Below are 27,881 nucleotides of genomic sequence, written 5' to 3'. Positions count from 1 at the left end.
AGGCACCCAGATCAAAGCCTTTTTCCTTTCTCCTGCACAACTGGAGAGTTCTGTCAGTTTTCTCCTTGGAAGAAATGGGGAGGAAATGTGTCAGTTCAGAGGCTCTTGGGACAGTGAGGTAGGTGGCCTCAAATTTGTATCTGAACTGAGTGGAAGTAGAAACACACGTGTAAATTCTTTTTTCCTACCATTTTTTTCTGGTGGTAGACATTGAACTCCCTTCTATGAACTTGTGGAAAACCATTAGGGTTTCTGCGAGGCTTTGTTTAACCCAGATAGCAGATAAACAGATTCAGAAGAAGCTCCCAGAAGTCTTAGCATTTGTGATCTCAACATATTGGCACATCGGGGTTCTTTTTCAATTCTCCAATGAGAGAGATTTTCCAATGCAATAATAAGGTTAGTTTTAAGCATGCTTGACAAATAAATTTTCTCCCCTCAGATTCAGATTCAGACTCAGATTTCAGACTCACTGCTTAGAATTCTTTTACTTTCCCTGAAGCACATCTGCATGGACTCCTCCTGTTTTCCCGATTTTTGCTGCAGAGAAAGGAGATCTTCCACGACCTCTCTTTCATGGAAGGTCACTATATAAAACGTCAGCCCTTCATTCAGATTTCTGAGAAGTTTTCCATCCTGGGAAGCGCAGCAAATCAAAAAACTGGCATCCGTGTGCAGATATTTTACAGCCCAATCCAGTGAGACTCTGCAATTTTCATACCGAGAAGTAATATATGACCTAGAGTAGACCCAGACAGAGGCTCATGAGAAAGACAACGGGGCTTTTAAATTATTGCCTTCATCACGGAAAAGAAATATGAGTAACCGCTGCCATCCACCAACTCAGGATGGTCTTTGGGGGCAATCGGTGTTTGAGAGAATCAAAGAACATCTGGAAATCAGCATCTTTTGAGCCCATTCACACCCCGCTTGGTTCATATTTCAACAGATCTAGGTACGAGGCAGTTGTGCTGCTCTGAGAAAAGCAGTCTGGACGTGTCGTCCGGGGTCAGGACGTTTCAGCAAGGTTAGAGGTGAACACAGGAGGTAATCCCGCCTCCCTGGACGCCCCAACACCTGCAGTTCTGACGTCTCATCGCTTATATTAACCTACATCAGCTTTTCCCAGCATCCCCCAGCAAAACGGCTTTCAGAGCATTTTGCTAATAGAAACGAATGTGTAATCTGCATAGGAAAATAATACTTTTCTGCGGCACTTCCTGGGCCTCTGTGCAACTAAGGGGTCTGAATGACAAATCTTTTTCCAGCCCTCCTTTCCTCACCCTTTATAGCTGCAGATGAACCAAAAGAGAAGGAAAAAAAAAAATCACAGCGTTTGAGAGAGCAGGGTCTTACAGCAAGACAGGAAGACAAAACAAGGGAGTTTTAACAGATGGTGCTGACTCTGGCATGGATGTTTTCCCTAAAGTTCAGATAGTAACTCTGGAGTCTGTGTAAGATGGTTGATTCCCAAAGGGCCTTTATTTTAGAAACATTCAGTTCAAATCCACATGTTTCTAAAACAGCAGACATCCTGAGAAATATCTTGGTTTTCGTCTCACATGAACTCCAGAATCATCACGTGTAAAATGCTGGTTCTTTTAGGACATTACATTCTGAAAGAGAGTCTAAGGGTTATTTTATGTCAGATGTATATCCTCTTAGATGTCAACCCTCCAGGACTGTAAATTTGCCTCCCAAGCATTCCCGTTGGTCTTAGGAACAAGTTATGTATGTTCTTCATAAAGGCATCTAGATAGACATTTTTGAATACGTTTGTGATTTTAGCTGGTGCTACTTTTTGACGGGTAACATAGGTCAATCTGTACTTAACAGCGTGACTCAGAAACTCCTGGGAAAATGTCACCAGGGGGACTTCTTGTTCACCTGGTCTGTTTCATACAAGGGCCGGTGGACCTTGAGCCCATCCTGTCAGCCTTAATTCTAACTGCCTTCCCCTGAGAGCGCTGCTTCTGCACTTCCTTGGCTACACAGGCACTTACTTCTCCCTGGTCCTGCTTTCCTCTCTTCATGCCTTCGCTGAAGTTCAGAAAACAGAGCCACCTTGACATTGGAAGGATAGCACAACTGTCTAGATGACGCCTGGCATTAACCCTTTGGGCTACGGCAGCCTCCCGGACCAAGAACCATGGACCAAGTCCATGAACGATAACTGCACGTCCTTCCACCTCAGTCCAACAGTGGTCAGTGGTGACCTTCGACTTGATCGTGGTGGTGACCAAAGGTGGTGCTTGATAGTTTCTGAACTGCCTTCATATACACTTAATCACTTAACCACCATACGCACCATATAGATATAAATGTCACATTACCCTTTTTATAGATGGAGACTGTGAGGCTCAGGGAGGTGAAGTAAAGGGCAGAAGGAAGGCTTGAAGCTGGATTTTTGATGCCAGGTCCAGTGCTGGTTCTAGAACATTACATCTTACTCACCCGTGAAGTGAGACTGAATGCTTATTCTTGGGACCCTAGATCTTGGGTTCTGAAACTTGACGTCTTTGTTACCACTTGGAAGGTTTGTAACCCACAGATTCTGGGCCCCACCCTGTGGATTTGGGGTCTAGTAGGTCCGGAGTTGGGCTTGAGAATTTCATTTCTAACAAGTTCCCGGGAGATGACGATGTTACTGTCTCTCCTGGGGACTGGACTCCGAGAGCCGCTGTCTTAGAATCAAGAGCAGTGGCCTGCCATCTTGTCTTCCCCCTAGGATTTCATGGGAAGCTTTCAAAATATATATTGATGCCTGGACCCTACTCCAGAAGGATTCAATTATTGGGAAGAGCCTGGGGGCACTGGTAGTTTTTATTGTTTCCCCAGGCGATTGTTCACGTTCCAACAAAGGTTATTCCAAGGCGGGGGCCGCAAACTGAGGTCTCCAGCTGGCTGCTATTTCTGCAGATACATTTTATTGGCACACAGCCAAGCCCATTTGTTTACATATTACCTATGGCTGGATCCACGCCATGAAGACAGAGGTCAGTGGTCGTGACGGAGACTGTTGACCAGCAGAGCAGACCATACTTACTTGCTGGCCCTTCATAAGTAATAAAAGCAAAACAGGAAACTACAGAAGATACCTGATGCTGTTTCACTTTCAACAAATCTTTCCAAGTCTTGATCAAGGCACTGCAGGGAGTATTAAGAAGCAGGAGAGAGGGTGAGATCTTCTATAAGGGACTTGACTCAGAGTTGTGATTCCATCTTTTTAAAATGTGTTTTCTCCTTATGTCTCTGTTTCCTATACACTCATTCTCCTTTTGCACCATCTGAACGCTTTCCCTTTTTCCTTCTCTGTGGTTGCACAGGTTTCTTCATCACACATGAGGATTCCATTTCCCTGCCTATCTTCATTTCCTGGTCTACACCCGGGATGCGTGTTGTAGTGAAAAAGGAATGGCGTTTGGAGTCAGAGGATGCAAATCGGAATCCTACCGCTCCAAGGCACACCTGGACCTGACTCACTGGGTCACTGCAAAGATTAAGGAGGGCTAGTCAAGTGCATTGCAAGCTGCGAAATACTTGACACATTTCATTTTTTTTACTGGCCACAATTTCTCAGGAGAATACAAGAAGTGAACTGGAGTCCACCTCACTTGTTTCCTTTTGGTGCACCCCAGGGAGGGATAGGAACTGTCCGGGCTCTAAAATTGGGTTTATCCTTGTTTGACTAGGAGGAAGAAACCCCCAAACCCCTCAGGCTGCAGCTTTATGCCTGACTCGGTATCCCAGGATTGGCGTTCAGAGCCTGCACACTTGAACGTTAATAACAAGATGCTACATCCATTGGCCTTAAGCGAGACTTATGGACATGCCTGTATCTAATGCAAAATCTGGAAAAAGGCAAAAAAAAAAAAAAAAAAAAAAGAGCCAAGAATCTATGATTACTGAAAACTTCAAAGTTATAAATAAAATAGAAAAAAGTATAGCCCCAAATGAAGGAAGACTTGAGTATTTTACAGCTAACTTCAGTGGCTCACAAGACTTCCTGGCTCATTGCTATATTAAGAGGGTAATGCAAACAGATATTGATTCATAAAGCATATGAAGAGCTTGGAATCCTTTTCCATCCCTGATGCACAGACCAATTTCATCCCCAAATCCCTCATCTATTGCCCCTGGGAAAATCTCGCCATGTACAGAATCCTCCCAATGATTGCCAGAAACTTCATGTAAACACACAGAGAAAAGAAAATGTTACCCTGTCTCAGAACTCACATGGAGTGGCCAGAGAAAAGTGCCTTTCTTGTAAACAGAGATCTTCACATCTGTTACTTCTCCTGCGATCTGACATCAAATTCACTCATAGCAAGACTCGTTGTTGGTCATTTCAGTGAGAACCACCACACTGATTCTACTTATGTATTTATAGAACATCCAGGGCATTGAAAAAAGCTTTGGGAAAAATAATCTACTTCTTAGAATGTCTTGACTAAAGGGCCTCATTGTTTCTATCAAGCCAGCCTACATCTTTAAAGAACACATTTCAAGTTCTGCCTTGAAGGCAGAATCAGCCCCGTTTTGGAATCCCCATGGCGGGGACCAACAGCTGAGCCAGCCCCATGCCAGAGGGAATAAGCTGGCAACAAAAACTGTGTACGGAGAGCTTATGCAAAGACCTCACATCTTCCATTTTGATAAAAACTTGCAAAATGAAATAGCAAGAATCTAACTTGAACAATCTGTTAGACCCAAGATGGCTAGTATCTTTCTCTTGCTCTTTTTTTTCCCCCCAACAACTTGGAACTTTCACTGTTCATCACCACTGCAGTTCTAGAAACACCATTTGGATGGAATTCGGCAAGAGCCAACTGCTGCACTTCAGCTCAGCCCAGCTGCCCTCCATGAGCCTTCTCAGGCTCCCGCATGGCCAACTTCTTGGCCTCACAAGCACCTACTGGAAGAAACAGAAACCCAACTAGGGTAAGACAAGGGACCCAGAAGAATGATGAGAGAGAAAACAAAATTAAATTAAAAAATATGAGTGAGCATCTGGTTTCAAGAACCCGAAGTGGGGAGACTCTTTTTTGCCTCTCGGTATCCACCTCTCCCTTCTCATTCCTGTCTCACAGAGCATCAGTGCTGCGTGATTAGCAATTACTGATTCTCAGCCTGAGAGCAGAGGTCAGACCTGATGTGACCTTGATTTCTCCACAGCCCACTGAAGAGGACAAAGATAGAAAAGAAGACACACTTTTATTTGAGGTACCCTAAGATACCATCCAAATTGGCTTAACGTCTATGTTCCAGGCGCTTAAGATTTTCCCTGAGGAAGGAATTGCTTTCTTGAAGTAGCCTGGTGACAAACCCATTTACCTCTCACTTTTCCTAGGTGAGCATCCTTGCTCTTCCAGAGTGACTGGAAATTCTGTGTTTCTGTGTTTAACTTGGGGTTTTCTTGTGGGGCTCTCTTCCAACAGTGTTTTGAAATGCGGTTCCTTATAAAGGGGACATTCTAGGTAGCCACTCAAGCAACGATTCCACCAATTCGACAGACGAATGATGCGGCCTCTATACAAAGATGATCTCTCTGCCCCTGTTTGTTCCCAGAGTGTGGTCGGGTCCGTCCTGGGCCCTCCAGCTGGCGCTGCTGTGAGCACACAGCTGCTCAGTGTCTGCGTGGGATTAGGGCACAGGCTGGGCCATGAAACCAAATAAACAAATGGGCCCAGGTGGCCAGTGCGCACCCAACCCTGGCCTCACGTACTGGTTGCTGTCACCCTGGAGCAGCAAATGTTTTCTGTGAAAGGTTACTATCAGCCTTTGGAACATAGAAAATACGACTTTGGGCTTTGTCAGCTATTATGATCTCTCCCGACTGCTACTATTCTAGTGTTAAGCAGTATGGACAACACCTGCATGAATGAGCGGGAGTTTTATTTATGTTTCAATAAAACTTTATTCATAAAAATAGGAGGCCTGGCATGTGGGCCGTAGTTTGCTGATCCCTGAGCAGCGTGAGCCCCACTCATTCAGCCTATGGTTCACCTACTTTACCTACCAATCCCCATCCTGAAAACCACTTCATATTGTTCCTCAAATCAGTCTGCCAGCCAGGTTGATTATCAGCCCCAAATCAAACTAAAATGTGATTGGAAAAGGAGGCAAATTTTATTAATTTTTTTTTGGCGGAGGAAGTCCAATTTCTCAAGTCAAAGGGAGGCAGTAAACTTGTGGAACCATTTGACAGGGTCGTTTAAATGTTGGCCATCAGCCTTTAAAGAAAATTGCATCGGAGAACCACCATCCCCCCAACAAACCCACTAGGCCATGCACCAGAGCTCCGGGAAGCAGGCTTAAGAGTCTAGACACCCAGTTTCTCCTCTGCACCTTTCCGAGATGACATGGGGACAAACCTGCAGCACCCAGCTCTGCCCATCGTAAGCACCACCATCCCCCTTAAACAGATGAGGCATTAGAGCTGTGCTGCCGGGGCTGATGCACCTGGTGTCTGGCTGGCACGTGGATTCTGATGCAGTAGGTCTGGGGTGGGGCCCCTGGGTCTTCATTTCTAACACGCACCCAGGTGATACTGACGCTGCTGTCTGTCCTAAGACCCTCCCTTTGAAGAACGAGGATCTACGGCAGTGGTCGGAAACACCTGGGGAGAGGTCCAAGTACAGAGGCCGGGCCAGCCCCGGACCGGATGAATCGGCATCTCTGGGGACAGGGCCCAGACAGCAGTATTTATTAAGGCTCCCCAGGTAGTTTGAATGTAGAGTCCAGACTGAGGCTCACAGAAATTAATTGACCTCCCCAAGGTCCTGTGCTAGGTGGCCAAGCAGGGTCTGCAGTGAGGTAGAATGTTTGAAAATGGTCTTACAAATTATCACTAGGCTGGACACAGGCAGAGGGTGGAGAGTTTCCAGGAAAACAGCAAAGAGGAGGGAGGAGGAGAAGAGGGGAGATGAGACTGAACTTGGTCAAACACAGGGGCGTCAGAGCCGTTCGAGGGAACACAGACGCAGAGGCAGCGCAGCACAAGCTTCGTCCCGGCGTGAAAATCCCTCTTTATGCTCTTTCTTCCCTCGTGAAAGCCACGTGGCAAAGGAGCCTCTCGGAAAGCAGATCGCAGATCAAAGATGTGCAGCATCCTCAGATGCTCTGATGAACCACCACGTGATGAAATCTCAGAGGCTGAGGAATCACATTTGGCTTCCTGTCTGCCTCTCGGGAGGTTCAAGAAGTCGTATCTGTAAGAATGGGCAAAATTTCTGACCCAGGGATTTCTGTTCTGATCAGGATCAAGGGAAAGGAAGAAGCAGAAGGGGTTGGGGGGAAACAACTTTGGGGAAATTATGACCCAAGATTTTCTGGGTCTTCTGACTGCGTCCTGTGAGTGGAAGGCTGTTTTCACCTGGAAAAACACATGGACTTCAGTGGCATTTACACCATTGCTCAAACACAGTGGTTCAAGGTCAGATCCACGTTCTCACTTGCTGCAGATCCTGTGGAAAATAAACTTCCCCTTGGTGAAGACTGTGGTGTGTAATTCGGGACATCTTTTCTAAAAGAGGAAGTAAAACTAGTGGGGTGGGGGGGACTGGGCGTCTCCCAGACTGAGCAAAGGGCAGCTGCGGAAGGCACTGCGAGATGCAGCCTCACTCCTGGGAACCCCTTCCATCCTTTTAGGTAGAGGATGTGAGGGGCCCAGGGTCCGGTGGGTCCTGGGAACATCGAGCCCATGTGAAAATTCATTCACGTGGATCGTGCAGGGAGAACTGAGAGTTTTGCTCAATGTTTTCAGAGGCTTAAATTCAAAGGTGACTCCCCCAGCCCACTCTCTATTCTTTCGGGATATTCTTATGGGAATTTAATCTAGTTTCTTCACTCTGTCCCTCTCGGACTCCCTTCTGGGCCACAAAGAAATTGGAACCATGCCCTCAAGGACGTGAACTGGATATTCTGAAACAGAAATAAAACGCCGAGGGCTCCATTTTCTATGGAAAGAGTAGAGTGGAGCTTTCCGCCCCCCAGAGTTCTTTTTCAGGAACTTCAAAGTGTGATCCTGAGCCTGCTGGGCCCACATTCCGCACTCACACAGAAGCTCAGGACCAGGGGCTCTAAAGGACCTCACAACTTCCTTTTATAAATGAGGGAACTGTGCTGTCCAAGGCCACAGTGATGCAGGGGCAGAAACGGGACCAGAACCAGGTGTCCCGATTCCCAGATCAGCAGCCCCTCTGGACCAGGCCACCCCACTTCTCCGGGTAGGCCCTCAGGAATCTGTATTTCAGTATGCTTCTGATGTGGGCGAGCCACATCCCACGTACTCAGAAATGCTGGTCTAGTGCAGAGAGCGTCTGAGACAACAGGACAGATCTTTCTCGGTTGCTTTTGTAATGTCTTTCTGGGAAACGTGAAAGACAACCCTCTGCTGTTTTCTCCAGCAGCAGAATCAGCAGGGAGGAGTCATTTTAAAGTCCCCGGGGGTGCAGTGTGGCCCTGCTTTTTCTCATGTTCAGAAAATCTCTCAGCTAAACTCTGTCCCAAGCAAAGGAGGCACTGAAGCTCTTGAAGGAAAGGGAGACATATGTGAAATGATTTGCACTTAGATTCAGCTCTACAAGACTCAGGGATCACACACACGGGGCTTACTTGGTATCACACATTCTGCTAATCAGGTGAAAAAACAAATGCAAAAAAACTGCTCCCAGAAGAAAATGACCCATTCACTTTTGAATCTGTATTTTCAGTCCATGGGACCACCCGGTGTGTCTGTAACAGTGAGAATATTGAAAAGGGGTCTGAGATCACAGGGAAGTGTCATTTTAGCAAGGAGACGTTCCTCCCAAGTGCTTGGCATTTTCAGAATGTTTTGCTTTTGTTTTGGCTCTGACTGCAGCAAATTAAGCGTGATATGAAAACACCTTTTTCTCTTGGGTCATGGCTCAGAATTCCAGGAGAGAAGCCACAGCCGGGAGGCAGCAAGGGGAGAACTGTGAATGCAAAGGATGGAGTGGGAGAGAAAGATAGAGGGAGGGCGCTCTCCCTCCAAGAGGAGACGAAAGGGGCCCACGGCCCCGAGACGAGCAGAACATCTGTGGCGAGCAGCTCAGTAATTAATCACCTCCATGAGATTCCAGCCGTCCCCAGCCCCATCAGCCCAGCAGTTCCACTGACACGGAGGGAAAAGGCACCTCCACCAACACGGCTAGTAAAACAGTATTACAGCTACATAAACAGCCGGCTCCAGCAGAAGGCAGTGGGCCCTTATTTTTTAAAATTATGCATGGCATGTGGAGAGAGAAACATCCCCTTCCCCGCTCCACGCCTGGGTATATGTGAGCCTGGAAGTAGACTGAGAACGTCTGCTGGCTCATATGGATGCTGGGAGACGCTGAACTGCAAATGTGATTTTGACGTGAATGTCCCCAGAGAGGGTTACCGTTGACGAAATAGCGGCGGGAGCTGGACGTAGACTCTCCTTTTCCCACGCGTTTCTGGAGGGTCTCATAAAAGGAGGGAGGAGTTCCTTTGACTTAACTGTCATGACTCACAGAATGCTGGTGTTTGCAGGCTGGAGCGGCACGCAGAGATTTTTCGCATTTGCTTTCACTCATCTCCTTTGCTCTTAGCTTCCCCCCATTTTAACAGAGAGAGAGGAACACTGGAGGGGCTCACGCAAGGTTCCAGCGCTTTTTCTGTGGTTCCCCTAGAACAACGGCAGCATCTGAGATGGGGTTCCTCTTGCCAGCTAATTCAAGGTCAGCTGGCTGAACAGGACAGTCCACGGAGGTACATCGGTTATGACAAGTGTACCACTCGGGTCACCTCACGCCCGCGCATGGCTCTCGTCCCGAAGACGAGAGAGAAGAGTGCAGAAGCTGTGGAGGAAAGGGAACCCTCGTGGACTGTTGGTGGGAAGGTTAACTGGTTCCCTATGGAAAGCGGTACAGAGGTTCTTCAAAAAGCTAAAGAAAAGACTACGACATGATCCCGCTCTACCACTTCGGGGTGTATATCCAAGGAAAAGGAAGACAGGATCTCGAAAAGATATCTGCACTCCCTTGCGTATTGCAGCATCATTCACAATAACCAACATATGTAAACAACCTAAGTGTCCGTCAGTGGATGAATGGATGAAGAAGATAAGGTATATATGTGTGTATATATGTAAATATATACCATATCCGCTTATATATATATTATATATGTCACAAACATACAAGATGGAATATTATTTAGCCACGGGAAAGAAGGAAATCATGTTGTTTGCCACAACGTAGAGGGACACTGAAGCATTTGAGAGCGTCATGCTGAGTGAGATAAGTCAGACAGAGAAAGACAAATACTGTATATTACCACTTACATATGGAATCTAAAAAACCCAATCTTGTAGAAGCAGAGGGTAGAATGGTGGTTATCAGGGGCTGGGGGGTGGGGGGAATTGAGAAGATGTTGGCCAAAAGGTACAAACTTGCAGTAAAAAACAAAACAAAGACACAAGGGTACCACCAGGTGCGGGATGCTGATAGTGGGGGAGGCTGTGTGTGGGTGGGGGCACAGAGTATAAGGGAATTCTCTGTCCTTGCTGCTAACTCTGGCTGTGAACCTAAAACTTGTCTGAAAATTAAATTTATTAAGAGAGAAAAAAAGATCTACTTTCTTTGTGGCAGTGGATTCAACAAGTTCAATGTTACTTTGTGTGTCTGTGTGATTGTAATTTTGTGGCCTTTCTATTTTAGTGTGTGTGTGTGTGTGTGTATATATATATATATATATATATATATATCAGTGCCAAAGATTCCTGATCTTAGTGGAATAAAATAGAATTAAAAACAGGCTTACTACAAGCAGGGTGACATTATTAAAAAAAAATGCATTACTGGATATTACTTGAGTTGAAGTTTAGAAGCAAAGAAATATCTAAGTGCTAAGCCAGTGTGATTCCTCCATCGGTTACCTCATCTTTCTGGATTCTGGCATCCCCACCAGTAAAGGGTATTGGAGTAGCTGTGCTTTAACGTCCTTCCAACTCTAAGGATTCTTGAATGTACAGCAAATGTTTTGAATTAGTCTTTCCTGGCAGTGATGTCGGATCTTTGGATGCAGCACTTTGGCTGCACGCTGTCTCACTCTTGACGAGCATGGTGAGGAGGGAGGCGTTGGCCAGCACTTTTGAAAGGATCGTGGCCTCAGGCTTCATTTGCTTCTTGCACTGCTTACCTGAACAAACAGTCTTGTTTTTAGAGTTGGCATGAGCCAGCCCAAAGCCAAACACGGCTTGGGTGTTTCTGAAAAGATCACAGTCCTGTTTGCGTCACAGTGACTGAAATATTACTGACCGTGATTCAAGATAATGCATGATTTGGACACAGAAGACAAAAATATGTAATAAGGATTTTTACCCAAAGCCGGTAATCCTGGAGGGACTTAATACAACTCCCACAAGCATTTTAAATAATGTGCTGAAAGCCTCTTATCCTTTTAAATCAATAGAACCATTGCTTTTACTCCTAATCATCAGGTCAACCCCAAATCATTTACCTGACAATGCTATCACCGTATAGGAAGAGCTTACAAAATGAGGACCCTGAATCCCAAACTCCCAAGAGCGATGGCCTTTGAGAAAATACCAGCAAGGTAATGACAAACAAACTTAGGAGTTGAAGGAATCTTCTGGAAACACACAAGTCACCATCCAGACCCCAAGGCCCTCTGCCCCAGCCTTTCACCAAGATCCTTTCTTCCCCCACTGAGGGAGCCTCCAGGCTTCAACATGGACTTTCGTGAAGTTGCTCGAGGCACCAGAAACAGCTCTTCGTGTAAGACAAGAAAAGTGCTTTCCTTCCTGCCTGCCTTCCTCCCACCCTCTTCCTCTCCCTTTTTTATTTTTCCAAACATAGGATCTTAACAACCAAGAAGAGACAAACTAGCAATAAACCCACTGAAATGCCTGTTCCCCTCTTGTCTGACCTTCGATGGCAGCAGAAACGTCACAGACACCCGGAGGAATGGAACATTAGGCCCCTGGGAAACAGAAAGCCAGGCCCTGGAAGTCTCTTCAAGAGAAACATCAAATAGCTGTTTCCAGTTGTTTTGAGCTTTACAAACCAGGTAGGGTATGTGAAAACCCCTGGTCCATTATTCTAAAGCGCCCCCCAAATGCGGTACCCTCTTCTCGCGTACCGAACCAGGAGAGACTGTGAAGCAGCTGCCGTGTCAACCTGGAACTACGTTGTATTTTGCCAGACAGGCAGGTGGGACAATCTGATGGACGTAAGTGGGGATAAAAATAAGAAACCTGGGCCCTTGTTCTGGCTCCTATATCACTGTGCTAAACTTTATAACTTTGTGCCTCTGTTTCTCCTTTTATTTTTAAAAGGAGAGAGGTCAGGATGGGGGAAGATTAAAAAAGGTGCAATAGCCTTCTTTTACTCCTTGTCATTTCCTGTGGTCAAACCTGCTCTCCAAGCACCGATCTTTTACAGTTAAATTACTGTCGATGACTCGTCCCTGTGTTCACCTTCGAGTTAAAAAAAAAAAAAAGGCCATTTCAAATGCTGTTCACCTTCGTGTCCGACTCAGCCACCTAATTTGGGTTTTTCGTGTCCTCCGCAGGTATTTCTACCTTCCCTGTCCTGAATGTTTTTTCAAGCAGCCTTCCGCGGCAGTCCTGGGCGGTGATGCGAGGCCACAAGTCGTGCCCTGCGCTCACGGATGAGCCCCTGGGCCGGGGAGCGTACCTCGCTGCTCCGCCCCTCCCCCAGCCCGACCCCCTCCCCGGACTCCATCGTTCCGCTAGGTTATTCTCATCCACCGTTTAGCTGTGCGCTTTCCAAATACTTTTATAGAACTCGAATCTCTCATCAGCTTCCCAGATGTTCACCCTGGGACTTCTCGTTGTCCCGCGGCTGCGCACCGAGTCTCAGAGGCGCTGCAGCGCTCGCTTCCTTGGCAGCAGCGCGCAAGCCGCGGCCTCAGCTCTTCCTCCTCGTCTTGGCCTCCGCGACTCTCCCGAAGGGCACCACGCAAAGCGTTCGGAGCCTTCTCACGTCTCCAGTGCGGAAGCATGAAGCCAAACCAGCCACTTTCTGTAAACACCAAGGGCTGGGCCAAGGAATTTTACCTACTGGCTTTGTGTTAAAGCCGAAATCCCAATGAACAATGGAAATCTTTGAAAGTAGATGATGAATAATAACAGTCAGGTTTAGTGTATTGTTACCACCCCTATTACTAGGAGTAACTTTAGTGATAAATACGCGTAACGCAGACAGTGGCTAAGCTAGGAGGTTTACGCACGTTGGCTACCAGCATCACTCAAACAAGAGAACACGGGTGCTGTTTTTTGTTGTTGCTGTTTTCCATCTGACGGATCAGAACATGGGACAGCAAGGTTAGGTGCCTGGCTCACGATCACACGGAAGTCTGAACTCTGCTTGCGTGCCTCCGAAGCCTTGGCTTTAGCATCTAAGCTCGACCACGTGGAAACAAAGAGGAGTTGCGCCTTGGTGGCCTGGGGAGCTCTTCTCGCTGGGGTCGGACGGGGTTAGGAGGAGTAAGGTAATCGCTTCATCACTAAACCGCATGGCGTTGGCTTCCTTCTCAGCCCTGCTGTCCTCGTTTGCACAACACGAGGCACGTTTTGGGGGACCAGACACTCCTTATGTGCTCTACCTGTGCCTGCCCCGTGCTCCTGGGGCAGGACAAGGATGCATGAAACCCAGTTGTGAGCCACACGAGCCTGTTCAGCCAGCGTATCCAAGCATTTCACAGGAATTAGCTCTGGCCCCTGAGGTCCAGAAGTCTGGCCTGGGCAGTCTTCTGAGCGTTCTGTAGAAGAGCCTCCCATCTGAAGAGCTGGAAGCACTCTGGTCCTGCCATCCATCGCAGAACTGCCGTCGGGACCAGTGCGGCTGCTTGTCTGAACCGAGCACCTGGCCTGTCCACCCACTTGGCAAATACGTCTCCTTCTAGAAGGTGCTTTGTTCTTTTAAGAAAAATGATACTAAATTATTATTTTTTGTTTCTTAGTTTAAAATGCTATTTGTATTTATATATTTTAAATTTTATTATTTTAATTTATTATGATTATGATTATTATAAAATTTATTATTTTAATTTATTATGATTATTGCTGTTATTATTATACTGTGAAATGTATATTTCAATTGAGTTCAAAACATAGTAATCACCATAGTTTGAAGCGTAACGATTAAATGGTTTTGAGCAGTTAGGTGAGGTCTGCTGCTCATGAAGGACCTTCCCCAATGACTCCCCAGATAGTCCAGCTCTGGTCACTATTCTCTTTGCCCTATTAACCTGGGTCAGGAATTAAATGGAGGAGAATCTTTCCATGTCCAACAAGGAGACAAGTTGAAGGTTATACCTGCGTTTGCCTTTTTGAAGGTGACTGGCTCTGGTTACCTGTGACGTCTTTTGGATGAAATCACTCATGAAAGAAACCCAGCAGCAGGAGTGTGGGAGAGGTCTGCAGCCCTGTAAGCTTAGGTCTGGTACGTGTGGCAGGCAGGGGGCACAGGCTTGGTTTGGGAGACTTTGGAGTTGCTGAGATGGGGCTGCTGACCTTAAAGACTGGAAAATTAAGGATGTACCTGGAACAGTACCAGCCTTTGAACATAGGGTTAGGGCATGCAACTATAATACACCCAGCAAAATAGGACTCCCTGGAATACTGATCAGAAACAGAGCTTGGATCAATAACTGTTCCAATGCCCTGATCCAAAGTGGTGTGGTGCTTTACCACATCAAAGGGTCTTAATATACAGCTGGTGGAGGAAGGTACCCCGTGTGGACCTGTGTGTGTATATTTCTGTACATTTCTAGGGACGTATAGAAAACTAGATCCTCTGACCGACTCTTCAGCTAAAACCAACTAATATTGCTACCTAAAATATAGAAAACAAATTTTAAAAGAATGAATAAGTTGGCAAGATAGTAAGAAATCCTCAAAGACCAAAAACTAAGTGAAAGTAGGAACCCAGAAAAAGAAAACACGAGTACCAGAGTGGGCTTTTGCCCTAAGGACATTTCCTGGACCCAGATGACCTGCAGATTTCATTTTAATAAATTTGCCGGGAGGGGCAAGGGACAGTCAATTAAAGCATAGGGCTTCCCCAAGGCCATCAGCTTATATCACAAAAACCTGGAATTCCAAGGGGTTAAATCTTTAGTATGGGTGTGAAATAGAAATACCTTTCACCACAGGCCACAAAGACTTTCTGTTGATTAAGTTCAAAGGAATATAAGCTCATAAAAAAGCAACATAAACAAACAAATAAAAGATAAGATATATAAGGAAACAAAGCACCATGTGCGAAAGCCAGTAGAAAGACCAGATGAGACCAGCAAACATTTCCAATGTTAGAAGTATCAGATGCAAAGTGTAAAGTAAGTGTGTTCAAAGATAGAAAAAGGTAGGATTTAGTGGGGAGGGAAATGCTCAGTGGTAGAGCACATGCTTAGCATGCATGAGGTCCTGGCTTCAATCCCCAGTACCTCTGTTAAAAAAAATGAATAAATAAAAAGGTGTAATAAAAAGAGTAAAAATTTTAAAAAGGAAAGAAAAAGGTAGGATTTAGAAATGTGAATAAGGAGTAAGATACCGTTGAACACAGGACTAAGCATAGTTGAAAAAGAACTAAATAAACATTAGTAATGAAAATATAATCATTGAAGTTAAAAACTCAGTGGGTGGGTTTAATGGAAGACGGCATACAACAGAAGGGAGAGGTCATCACCTGAGGGGTGGAGGTCAATCAATGGTTGTGAATGTAGAGACAAAGACAGGTTAGGAGACAGAACAGATGGAGGGAAGAAATCTGACATGTCTGTCTTATCACTTACGGAAAAAGAGTCGAGAAAGAGAGAGGGAACTGGGTTGAGGCAATACTTATAGAGATAATGGTTTAGAGTTTTCCAAAATAATGAAAGAGACTAACCAGGAGATTCAGAAAGCCCAATGAATTCTAAGCAAAATAAATAAATAAATACATAAATAAAACAAAAAAGAAGAAATCTACACCGAGACACAATATAATAAAATCACAGGACAAGAAAGAAGATCTTAAAAGCAGCTTGGAAGAAAATACAAAGGAAGGACAGAGAGTGGACATCTCAACAGCCACAATGGACACCAGGAAACAGTGGGATCAAAGTAGCAATGTACTCATAGAAACTGTCCATCTTGAACAACATACTGAGCACAGATGTCTTCCAAGAATGATGGCAAAGACATTTTCAAGTAAACACTAAAAGAAAAAAAAGTAGAATGAGAAAAAAATCCTCAATCAATAGGTGAGACAAATAGAAATCACAAAATGAGGTGGAAGAAATAAACACAGCTAAATTAGCATTTCCAATGCATTTCCATGAATTAATTCCTCCAATTAAAATACAAATATTGTTAGTCCAGATTTAAATATAAATCTAGCTATGTGATGTTTATAAGAGGCATATCTAAAACATATGAGTTCAGAAAGGTTGCAAGTGAAGACCTGAAACAAGGTATGCCTGTCAAATATTAGCAAAAAAAACCAAAAAAACAAACAACTGGTATAACTATGTTAATATTATAAAGAAATAGACTTTAAGGCAAACAACTACTACTGTTACAGAAAGGGGATCACTATATAATGATGGCAAGGTCAATTTGCCTAGAAGATAAATTTGTAACTATATTTCTAGGCTCAAATGATATGACAAAAATAGCACTACAAGGAGAAAAAGATCAATCTTCCTGCACAGTGAAATACTTCTCCCCGTAATTGATAGGGTAAGTCTACCAAAAAAAAAAAAAAAAAAAAAATCAGTAAAAATACAAAAATACATAAGATTTGAAGACTGTTCTGAAAAGGGTCATCTTATTCCATCTTCTCCCCTCTACCCTTCCAGGAAGCAGAGAGCAGCGGCACCTCTCTGTGGGAGGGAAAGTTTAGGGCAGGACTTGGTGTAGGGGATGAGGAAGCCCTGGAAATTGGCGGTCACATTTTGTTCACAAATGAGTGTCTCTGAATTTTAAAAGGCAATGAATGCTGCATCACAGCGGTTTCTATAAAGTATCAATGCTTCAGCTACAATTAGATAAATAAACTGTAACAATCTCTGGGTTGTTCACTTACTGTTTCTGGGCACAAGAAGCATATCGTAATAAAAAAAATAAACACACACACACACAGTTCTTCCTTGTCACACCATGATCAGAGTTATGCAAAGTCAGTGTCTTCAAAAAATAATCCTAAGGACTCATTTACCTTCTTACTCTCCAAAGTCATGGAGAAAGAAAACTTTTAAAAAACATTTTATTAAGGTGGGAGGGGATAGCTCATGTGGTAGAGTACATGCTTAGCATGCCCAAGGTCCTGGGTTCAATCCCCAAAACCGCCTCTAAAAAATAAATAAGTAAGTAGACATAATCAACCCCTCAAAAACAAATAAACAAACAAAAAAGAGCGAGCCATGGAAGTTTCATTAAAAAAAACTAAATGAAAATACTGTAAAGAGATATTTTATTTATTTTTCAAAAGAGGTGAAGGTTAACAAGATGAAGTTTCTTTTTTTTTAAAGGATCATCTCAGTTTTTTTTTTTTCCTAATTTTTTTTGGGGGGGTAGGTAATTAGGTTTATTTATTTTAGTTTTAGGGGAGGTACTGGTGATTGAACTGAGGACCTCGTGCATGCTAAGCACACGCTCTACCACTGAGCTATAGCCTCCCCTCTGAGGTTTCTTTTACTTGAGACGCCACCATGAAAATCCTAATGAAATATTTCTAGTTCCTTGAAGACTTCTGTATAAAGAAGATGAGATTTTCCTGACTAACTGGACACATTTTTATGAGGACATGTCTCTCACTGAAGTGAGCCCCCAGGTTTTTGGATTTTATGTGAGGAGACTGTTGGCTGTCGTCATGTTTTCCTCCCAGAGCTGGCCTGGCTGCTTCCTGTTTACCCCTTTTCTCTAGCACTCAAGGAGCTGCAAAGAGCGAGCAAAGGAAACACTAGGGCTTTTTCAAGTGCAGAGATGAGTGTCCTTCAGTGAAATGAATTCAGGCTGCTTTGGGAGTTTTCCTAGGTTAAAATCCCTTAGAATAAAACTTACAAAATCATTATCTTCCTGCCTCATTACACAAAAAATCCTTTATGAGTTTATATTGTAATTTTTCTTTCAACTGAGTCAGAGCTCTCCAATTTTGCAAATAATTCCACACAGAAGCAATGACACCCACATTCCTGAGACTTCCATTGCAGTCGATAAGTTTGCTGTTGCTGTCAGCCTGTGCTATTTCCCTGATGAACCTGTGAAAAGTGTTCTCCTTCATGCATGCGGCTCAGAAATAAACAGATATTGTACAAGGAGACAAGGGCAGGTTCCGGAACTCAAATTCTTGGTGATCTTAAATGATGATGTATGAAAGGAAGAGGGAGAGAGAGAACAATTTGATTTGCTCCAACTAGGTTGACCCAGAAAGGAAAAGAGCAGAAAAATTGCTTTGCCTAAGCAAACATGACAACACGTGAGACAAGAGCAGCACTCGGGGTATCCAGTATCGAAGGTTCATTTAAAAAATACACAGTCTGAATCGGAAAGACATTTACATGCCGGTAATAAAAAAAGTCTTTGCTCATTCCGTTCTTCTGTTGCTCTTTTCTCCTACGTATTGGCACCAGCTTCTACATCGCCCTTTGAGATACTGTCTTGGTGAGATACTGGAGTGGGACTCCTTTGCTTGGGTTGAATTATGATTGAACTCCAATCCAAGTTCAAGTAGGACACATAACCATCCAATGCTAAAAATCAACCTGACTTAGAAAGAGATGTTGGTTTTCTAGGGCAGTGTAGACACTCCCTTTGTAATAAGGACTTAGAATTCTAGATTTCTAAAAAATTTTAAATGCAATCTTTACCAGTACATGATGTAAATTAGAGCCAGCTTTGTCTGCCATCCCCCAAAGTATCATGAACCCTTCAATTAAATTCTAGCCACTTATACTTGGTTTATATTAGTGCACAATAAATATTTGTTGAATAAATGATGGATTTTTCTTTCTTTTTTCATACAAGGTTTGTCTTAGAGTTGAAGAGAGTAATGGAATAGATTTTTTTTTTCAATTTAAAAATCTTGCCTTGGTCATCAGTGTTTGTGGTTGGTAATATTTTTGTTCACAAACGTGTCCATTTTCACTACGTGAGGCACAGAGGCACACATGCCTGCTTGACAACAGTTGGCTTTGGCCAATGAGATAGAATCAGTGTGCTGTGCCCCCTCCACGTGGAGACTTTAACCACCACCTCTGCCACATTCTCTATTTCTCCTGCCACTGTAACAGGCAAAACTCCAGATAAGGGCTGTTGTCACCCCGGGTCCTGGAGCCAGGGTGATGATTGTGTGCAGTTGACCCACCACCAAGCCAACAATGGGTGCTTGTGCGAACAAGAAATTAACTTGTGTTTTTGTGTGCCATTTTGGGGGTTGTTTGTAGGTGCTTCAGAGCCTAACTTGGCCCAGCCAGATCAATACAGTATTGGAAAAACTTCTAAAGATATTACACAAACCCAACTTCTAAAAAATTATATATTAGCCAACAATATAGTGGTACTGTTACAGCTGCTGGGTTCATTCATTTACTGCCAACTTGTCTTTTTTTTTTTTTTTTAAATAGCTTGGCCAGCCTTTAGGTGCAAAAAAATACCCATGAAGTCAGAGCCTTTGATGATAATGACCATGAATGAGCTTAAGTAATAAAATTATTGTGTATTTCAGATATGCTTTTACCCTTAACATTTATGAAGGGAAGTCAATTTTCACTCAAGCAGGTTTCTTTTCATCTGGCTTTCTCTACAATGTTTATGCCTGAAGTTTATTGCTAGCAGTAAAGAGTGTCCAAGTATGTTATGGGAATAGCCAAATTCCCAGGGCTTTAGAATGTATTCCACAGGCCTCAGAGTCAGTTAAAAGCTGATTGATTATACAGCAAATACATCAAAACTGGTATTTATGAAAAAAACCCCATTCCTTCAGCTCTGTGTCTCATACGCTTGAACATCACATTTGGGAGTTGTGGTGCAAATATCTCAGACAGTGATGAGAAAAAATGACTGCAGGTTTTCCATAAGCTGCCCAATAACTTAATGAAAGATCTATGTCCAGTGGTATTTCTGATGAACATTTATTTTACAAAGCATGGCTTGGGCAGTTTAGAATGGCTTTCAAAATCAAGTCACCAAAAACAACTATGATAGCTGAATAAAGGATAAGTACCAGGAATGAGTGAGTGGATGAACCTTTTCATTTGATCAGTTCAGAATTGACGACAACATCTTTGTTTACTCTATTTAAGATGTGGGCAAAGACTTCTGGCTTAAGAAGGGAAAACCAGCTATCAGATATGGTCTAGATCAAAGCTGCTACAGATGTCTAAAGTTTTCAATGTGCATCTTTGGTCAACGATGATTCATTTGTTAATACCTTCCACATAGTCCTTATTGGTGGAGGCTACCTTGCGTCACCAAACCAAATTCTTATGTCCTGTATGCTAATATTTTATGGGGCTCTATGCTAGGTAAGTATTCCCAGGAGGAGACATGGTGTGTCTAACTGGTTTGAAAGCAATGTTGGTCCCCCCCTCCTCCCCAAATAGTAACTCCGGTTTTTTGATGATGTTAGCACCAACCACTTACGATGATGTACACTGTACATGGTAGTTAGTTTTACTAAGTGCTACGCAACAGAGAAGAACTCAATAAACACATAATTGCGTGATTGATACCCACAGAATACATCGTTTTGAGTTTAGCTGAGGTCAGGAATTTGAAAGAAATTTTCATGTCTGAAGGGGAAAATAAGCCTATCAACATACCATAAAATAGATAGAAAATCTGTGTAGCCCTGTTTAGGGTCTGAAAGTGTAACATATCATTTTTATGACATAGAGGTCAGCAAAGCTCTTGCTTAAATGTTTTGGAGGACAAAGGAGAGTTTAACACAGAGTTGAAAATGGTTTTGTTGGTAAAATTACCCCCAAAATGATTTCGGACCCCTGTGCACCTAAATCAAGCTGTGCAAAAGTTTTCCCTCATTAAAATGTGCGGCCTGACCTCTCTTCATTGCCGGCATCCGTATGATGCCCTGGACGTGACGTGAAGCCGCGGTGCGGAACGGGCTCCAGCGTCTCCCGGGGAGTTACGCGGCCAGCGGGGTACGTTTCTCCCCACGGTACACAGCCCAGTGCAATTAAACACAGCCTTGCCTGAGCGGAAAGAAAGGTCTGTGCTTCTCCTAGTCTCACTGCTCTTCCACAAGCCTGAAAGAATAGCTCCCTAAGGATGTAAAAATAGTCCACTGTCCACTGGGTGTGAGCTGAAAATTCCACATAAGGGGCAGGCATTCCATCCAGGTTTCCAACTGTGCAGATCATTGAATTAGATTTGTGCCTCCTCCAAGCCTGTGGAATAAGCAGCATGTCTTGGAGATAAGCCATCATTTTGTATGTGTGTCTTATGACAGTCTCCACTTGGGCCTCGTCAACCACAAGCCTCCTTTGCGGAACGAAGTCTGTGTCGGGAGGCTCCCCTCGGCCACCACAGGAGGTTGATGCTGCCCTGAGAAGGGCAGGAACCGGGACCCAGTAAATTGGGTGGTTTGGTTTTAATGTTTTGTATTTTCTCCCTGCTTGAAAGCTTGCCGGATTTCACTGCTGCTCTTACCAAGGGTTCATGGAAAATGAAACTGGGGTATCCCAGTGGGATTTTGCAGCAAATAGATAAGGCAAGTTCAGGCAGGACTGGGCAGTTCACAGTCTGAAGTGGATTGAGCAGTAGCTGTTTGTGTGCTGGGATGAACCCGGCATAATTTATTCAGGGGCGGCCAAGGCTGAAAGCCAATCTGGCCTTGACCCATTTATCCTCAGAAAACTAATTAAAGTGGAGAATCTGGTTTGTTGATGTTACTGAGGTTCCAGGCCAAGCAAAGATTGAGAGTGTGTGTGTGTGTGTGTGTGTGTGTGTGTGTGTGTGTGTGTCTGTGTCTATGTCTATGTCTGTGTGTCTGTGTCGAGGTGGAACATGAGAACTATCAGTTTCACCTAAAGACAGTGGCTGAGGCTCTAGATAATAAAGCACTTTCTTAAACACAGCCTGACATCCTTTTGAGATGCAAAATAGTGGATTTAGCCGGATGCAGAATCCTTTGAGGTGACAATGAAAATTCCATGGCAATTTAAAATGAATAACAGACACTTTCCCGCATCCTTACAACCAAGACTTCCTAAATCACCCCAGAATGGTCCCAAAGAAGCATGGACCAGCATTTTACTCTGAAACTGGGACTAACCATCAGGCAGGAAATGATGTCAGAGTGTGAGTTGCTCTGTGCATTTTGTTTCTGAACAATAAACGTGCACAGCTCGATGGTATTTTGCAAATGCTTAAATCTATACGTTGTAATGTTGACAATGTATTTGACACCAGTGGCATACCAGTACATTTCAGAAATCACATTGTGTTATCTAACAACAGACATCTGATTTTTTTGGCCTGGTTAAAGAAGATTACAGGAGGCAAGAGGGAAGGCCAGCATCCCTGGGGAGTGGGTGGGTATCATATTAGGATTGACATTCTTGCCAGGATGTTCAAGGACCTCATTCTTCTTGGGGGAAACTACAAGGGTCATAATAACCATTAGATTAGGAGACTGGACTAGCTCAGCTGCTGGAACATCGGGAGACACTGAGACAATGTGCTGGAGAGGAAGGCACATCCTCTGTCACCTGGGGCTGGTCTGGTTGTACCAACTGGACCAAACTCATGGAAGCCTGACTTAATCTCAGCCGTGATGTTTCCTTCCCCAACTTCCCACTGAGCACCGAGACCTTCAGCTATCTGTCTCCCTGTTCCTTCCTCGAGAGCTTCCCTTCCAGAGTGATCCTGTTTCAGATTCACCCCTTAACTTTCTACCGTTAACCAAACTGCTGGGCTCAGAGAGCTGGAATGCTAAATAGGGCTACTACTCAGAGGATAATTTTCTTTGAAAACAAATGAATTTTAACGGAGGAATTTGAGACGTAGTGTTGCCACTGCCTGAGCTTAAGGCCAGGCAGACCTGTAGCACCACGATGTCTTAGGTGTGCTGCATGAATAAATGAACTCATCAGGTGGAAGGCGTCTTCTCTTCTGCGTCCATGATGCCATGTAGGGTTCGGGTCTTTATCAAGTGGTAATGCCAGCATGGAGTGGTTATTATGAAAACCAACTGGATAACTTAACTATCTGATTATTACAGTTAATACATGAAGTCAAGTAAGGTAATCTGGGTGTGCTTGTCCACATCCCCAATACAAATCACTTTGTAGTAAAAAAATATCCAATGCTCCCTCCCTAAATGCTCGAAAGACATCAGTAAATTCCAGTAGGAAAAAAAAAAAGAATAAACAACCTATACTGAAAAGTTTTTTTATCCTCCTAAATTCTCTATGCCCCAGCTAATGGAAAAATTAGTTCCATATGCATGAGAGCTGATGTTGGTTTCTTGTTATTATTAGGGAGGTAATTATTCGCTCTGCACAAGAAGAAAAAAGCCAATATATTTTATCAGGGAAGAGCTAGTTTTTCAGGCAGACTACACATAGTCTGAACATTGGGATAGAATTTAAATCAGCCACCAAATGAGCTAGTCTTAACACAAAGCTTAGATTGAAAACCTTACCATTGGGAAAGAATACCAAAAAGGGTTGTTAGCCATAAACACCAAGCCGAGAGAAAGTTACTAAACCTGCTGGTCAGGTACCATGTTCAATTCGCTCTCTAGACAATTTGGAAAGAGAAAGTGGAGGTGGAATTTCTCAGAAACTCTCCAGAATGACCGTACAAAGACAAATGAGCATGAGAGGAAGGTAAGAAGACCGAAGCTTACACTATGTTGCATTGTCCTCCACACAATCCTCTGGGAAGCAAGAGGAAAAACAAATTCAAAGGAAAAAGAAAGAGAGATTATTCTATACATAATAGCACAACACAGGTATAACGTTCAGCTTTGCAGCGCGGCATTCCCCCCAACCCCGCCCCAAACTCCCTCCAAATGACCAGTAGGCTGTTTGAGAGTCTGCACACACAGTACAATGTCGGATACTTACTGGAGATTCAGTGGTCTAACTCATCGCCAACTGGATGAATTACCTTCTATTTTAAAAAAAAATTGCCTTTAATAAAGTATACTCCTCTAAGATACACAGTTTACAGTACATTTTTGCTCTAAAGAATCAGCTAGAGTAAAATAAATGACACTCCCTGCGAAAGTGTGTCCAGGAGCTGTACGGCATGTTGTGTTGTAACGTTCTGAGATATACAACGAATTGTCCGTTACTGACGATGCTCTGAAACACCTTGGTAGGCTCAGATCTTAAAAGTTGAGCTATTTTCTGTTGATTTATTTTTACACCCTATACTTTGAGTGACGGTCCACTGGAATTTTCTTTAAAGAAATCATTGTTCTACATCAAGTTATTTAAGAGAATTCACAGTTTATAAATTTAAATAAAAAGGAAGAGAACCAATCTCTTCCCAAGGGCAAATAATCAAATAATCACCTCTAGTCTGTTTAACTGAAAATCAGTAAGAGTGGCTGAGAGAGAGGGTTGCCAGGGTGAGGGTTGGGAACAGGAAAAAGACCGCACAAGGATGGGTCTTTGTTAGTAGTTTGTTAACCAAATGAGTTGATGGCATTTGCATCTTGAACAGATCATGGCTGCTGGCAGGAAGGACTGCGCTATCCTCTGAGGAGTCAGCAGTGGAATTTATACAGGTGCATTCATTCACGACTGGCTAATAAAAAGAACTTAATGGTAGTGTCTGAAAGCTGCACCTAAACCGTTTTTTATGCCCACGTAACTTTGGAGGAACACATGGAATGTTTCCTCATGACGTAAGAATTGACAACTTCTTTATAAATGCAGTAAGAGGTTAAAGGATGGGACTGATCCGCACTTAAGAGAGTGTTTTGCTTTGTTTTCAGTTATTTTCAGTAGTTTACCTAGCTTGGGACTAGGAGCTTTATTTCTAAAACAAACCCCATAATTACCACTTCACATAAAAAATAGCTTCATATTAACTGATACAGGAACGTTTACCAACAGACCGCAAAATTAATGCCACAGGTACTCATTTTAAATGGTAGCCAAAAGCAACTCTCCGACAGCCCTATAGTTAAGTTATTTTCACTTTGGCAAAAGGGGCTTGGTGACTGGGATTGTCTTTTGATGCTTTCCTTTGAAGCCTTCTCTCTGCTGAAACAGAGAAATTCAAGGAAGTCTTTTCCAATTATCCTTCTTTTCTGGGACACATGCTTCTTATAAATATTCAGGAAACATCATTTCAGGGGAAAATTAAAGCAGGAGTAGGTAACATAAGACTTGTTTATAAACATTCCAAATAGGCTGAAATCTATGTCAGGCTCATCAGGACTGTTCACCAATGCATGGATTGCATGGACTGCATGGATCGTGAAGATGATTTTGTCTGACTGTTGCACAGCGTAATCTGGCCAAGGTAACCGCTCCAGCCTTTCCACCATTCAGAACTATGCTGAACCTTCAAAGGGAAGAAAGATTTGGGGGAGCCAAAGTCTGCAAATGGAGATTCTGATGTTAGCTTCAAGGCTGGCTTATGTTTCTCAAGAATAAGACTGTGCAGCTCTTTTGGAAGTGGAAAGAGTCCCTTAGTATTAGGGGCTGGGCAAGTAGCCCCAGGTAGGTTTATGGCTGGCTGTGAATTACAAATTGCTAATTCTTACAATTTGGGAAAGAATCAGAATTTAATTGAATAAAAAATTAATAAAACTGTCATTCTCCCTTATGGAGCCTGAAGCCACACCTATGAGGAAGTAAAGTACTACGTGCAGTGAGAGAGCATTTTAGAATAAAATTGGCTTACTGGTTTAAATTCCTATGCACTGACTTTGGTCCTTATGCACCTTGAGTTTGGTCCTTTTCTTTTTTTTTTTCCTCATGATCATATGATTAATCATCACCTATTCTTTTCAGAAAAAAATGATCAAATATATTTTGGGGGGGTACATAAAATAGAAGATCCTAGATCAGTTTGGTATTTGTCAAGATTCTTCAAGACCCTTATATTGGGGGCATTTTGACGATGACCAACGAAACCCCTTTATAAAAAAAGTTCAAATTCCGATTTTCACATCTCCTAGATTTTAAATATCATGTGAAAGTCTCAGTGCTGATGTTTTATTTAAGCTATACTACATTGTATAAACACTGTTGCCTTGAGAAAAGTATTTTTCCTGCTCTATTTCCCCTGTTTGAGTGTGTGAGTGTGTTTCTCTCCTGGGAGAGAAAACTGCTTCTGTTTCAAAGGGGAAAAAATTAATTAGCAGTCAGAGATGTCATTATATTGTTTAAAATCAATGCAGTTTTAACTAAATGCATAATGTATCTCATTGGTTTTTAAATTTTATTTTCCAATGGTAAGAATATTTAACCTGAGATCTATCCTCTTAACCAGTTTTTAAGCACACAATACAGTACTGTGATCAATGTTGTACAGCTGCTGTCTAGAACTTATTTATCTTGCATTGTGCCCAGTTCTTAAATTAGACTTTATGAACATTCTGAATTGTTTCAATAACTAAGTTAGAGCCAACTAAAATAGAAAAAAAAAAAAAAGAAGAAGAAGAAGGAGGAGAGAGAGAGGGGTCAAACCCACACTCACAATTTGTGCTCTGGTTAATAGGATCTTGACCTACAAAGGAATTTGAACAGTAGAAATCCAAACAATGGAATCTAATGAAACCGTCATTTCTTTACAACTGGCTAGTCATTTGGTGGAATCTAATTGATCGTTTAAAAGAAAAAAGGTGACTAAGTTTTAAAGTTCTCCTGAAACCGAATAGAGAAGAGATACAACTAAGGTAAAGTACAAAGTCGAAGCAATTACCCAGATGATTCCTTTTTCAAAACCTAGACTGAAGAGGGGATTTTATTTGCTAATAAACAGTAATAAATTTATAACATAATTCAGTGGTTAATGACACCACTTACCCCTTCACTTTGGCACTCTGTGGAGAGGCCTTTGTGTTGTAAGTACATTTCATTTTTACAGAGAGAAATACTTAATGTACTTTGAGGCCAAATGCTACCAATTTAATCTTAGGAGGTCTGTGCTGTAGAAGGATATTAACTAAAATGATAAAGTGATTTATAACAGTGACTAATAAAAGTATTTTCATAACCAGAAACCCTCGAGATCTGAGTTTATATGACATAATCCAACGTGGTTCAAGCGTTTTATGACCTTAAGGCTTTTATCTGTTAATTTTACATCAAGATAATTGGCACAACAACAGTAAGAGCGCCAACAATCCCAGGTACATAAATTGCTTAGAGTGCTATAAATCGCACTGAAAACAATCGGGCCGTATTTCTTTGAAATTATGAGCTTCTCATTTTTTATAGCAAAATTTGATCTTTAAAACACATTCGAAAAATTGTGCTTATTACATTTATGGTTGTATTCTCCAAGTAAATTGCTTCAAGGATATGTATTCAGTCCCCTGACACACATTTAAATGGATTTCAGAGAGTGACTATTTCTAAGGATTCCACCTCTTAAAAGACACACAGAAAAGAAAAAAAAAAAAAAAAAAGGTAGTTACATTGATTTGGGGTCTCTTGGCAAGGTCTTTCAAGCAGAAAACTTTAGATATAAAGCAAATTCATAATAAAGTTACACTGTATCATAATTGAATAAATAACTGAAGCAGATGAATAAGAAATGCACTATTGTAATTATATCTCTGGAAGAAATAGTAACTTAGTCATCAAATGAATATTTCAGAAGAAATATGGAGTTGAAAATTTGGGCATTGCATGAGTGGATTAATAGTGATAAG

General features: G+C 42.9%; 1 protein-coding gene across 1 annotated transcript in view; it reads right to left on the bottom strand.

Moving 5' to 3' along the window:
- Positions 1-27,881, bottom strand: part of GPC6 (glypican 6) — a 998,187-nt gene that overhangs the window by 61,191 nt on the left and 909,115 nt on the right. The window lies entirely within an intron of this gene.

This window comes from Camelus bactrianus, chromosome 14 (assembly GCF_048773025.1).
Source record: "Camelus bactrianus isolate YW-2024 breed Bactrian camel chromosome 14, ASM4877302v1, whole genome shotgun sequence".
In the NCBI taxonomy this organism is placed as follows: domain Eukaryota; kingdom Metazoa; phylum Chordata; class Mammalia; order Artiodactyla; family Camelidae; genus Camelus; species Camelus bactrianus.
The sequence above is the reverse complement of the archived record's forward strand: the minus strand, read 5'-3'. Positions and strand labels throughout refer to the sequence as shown.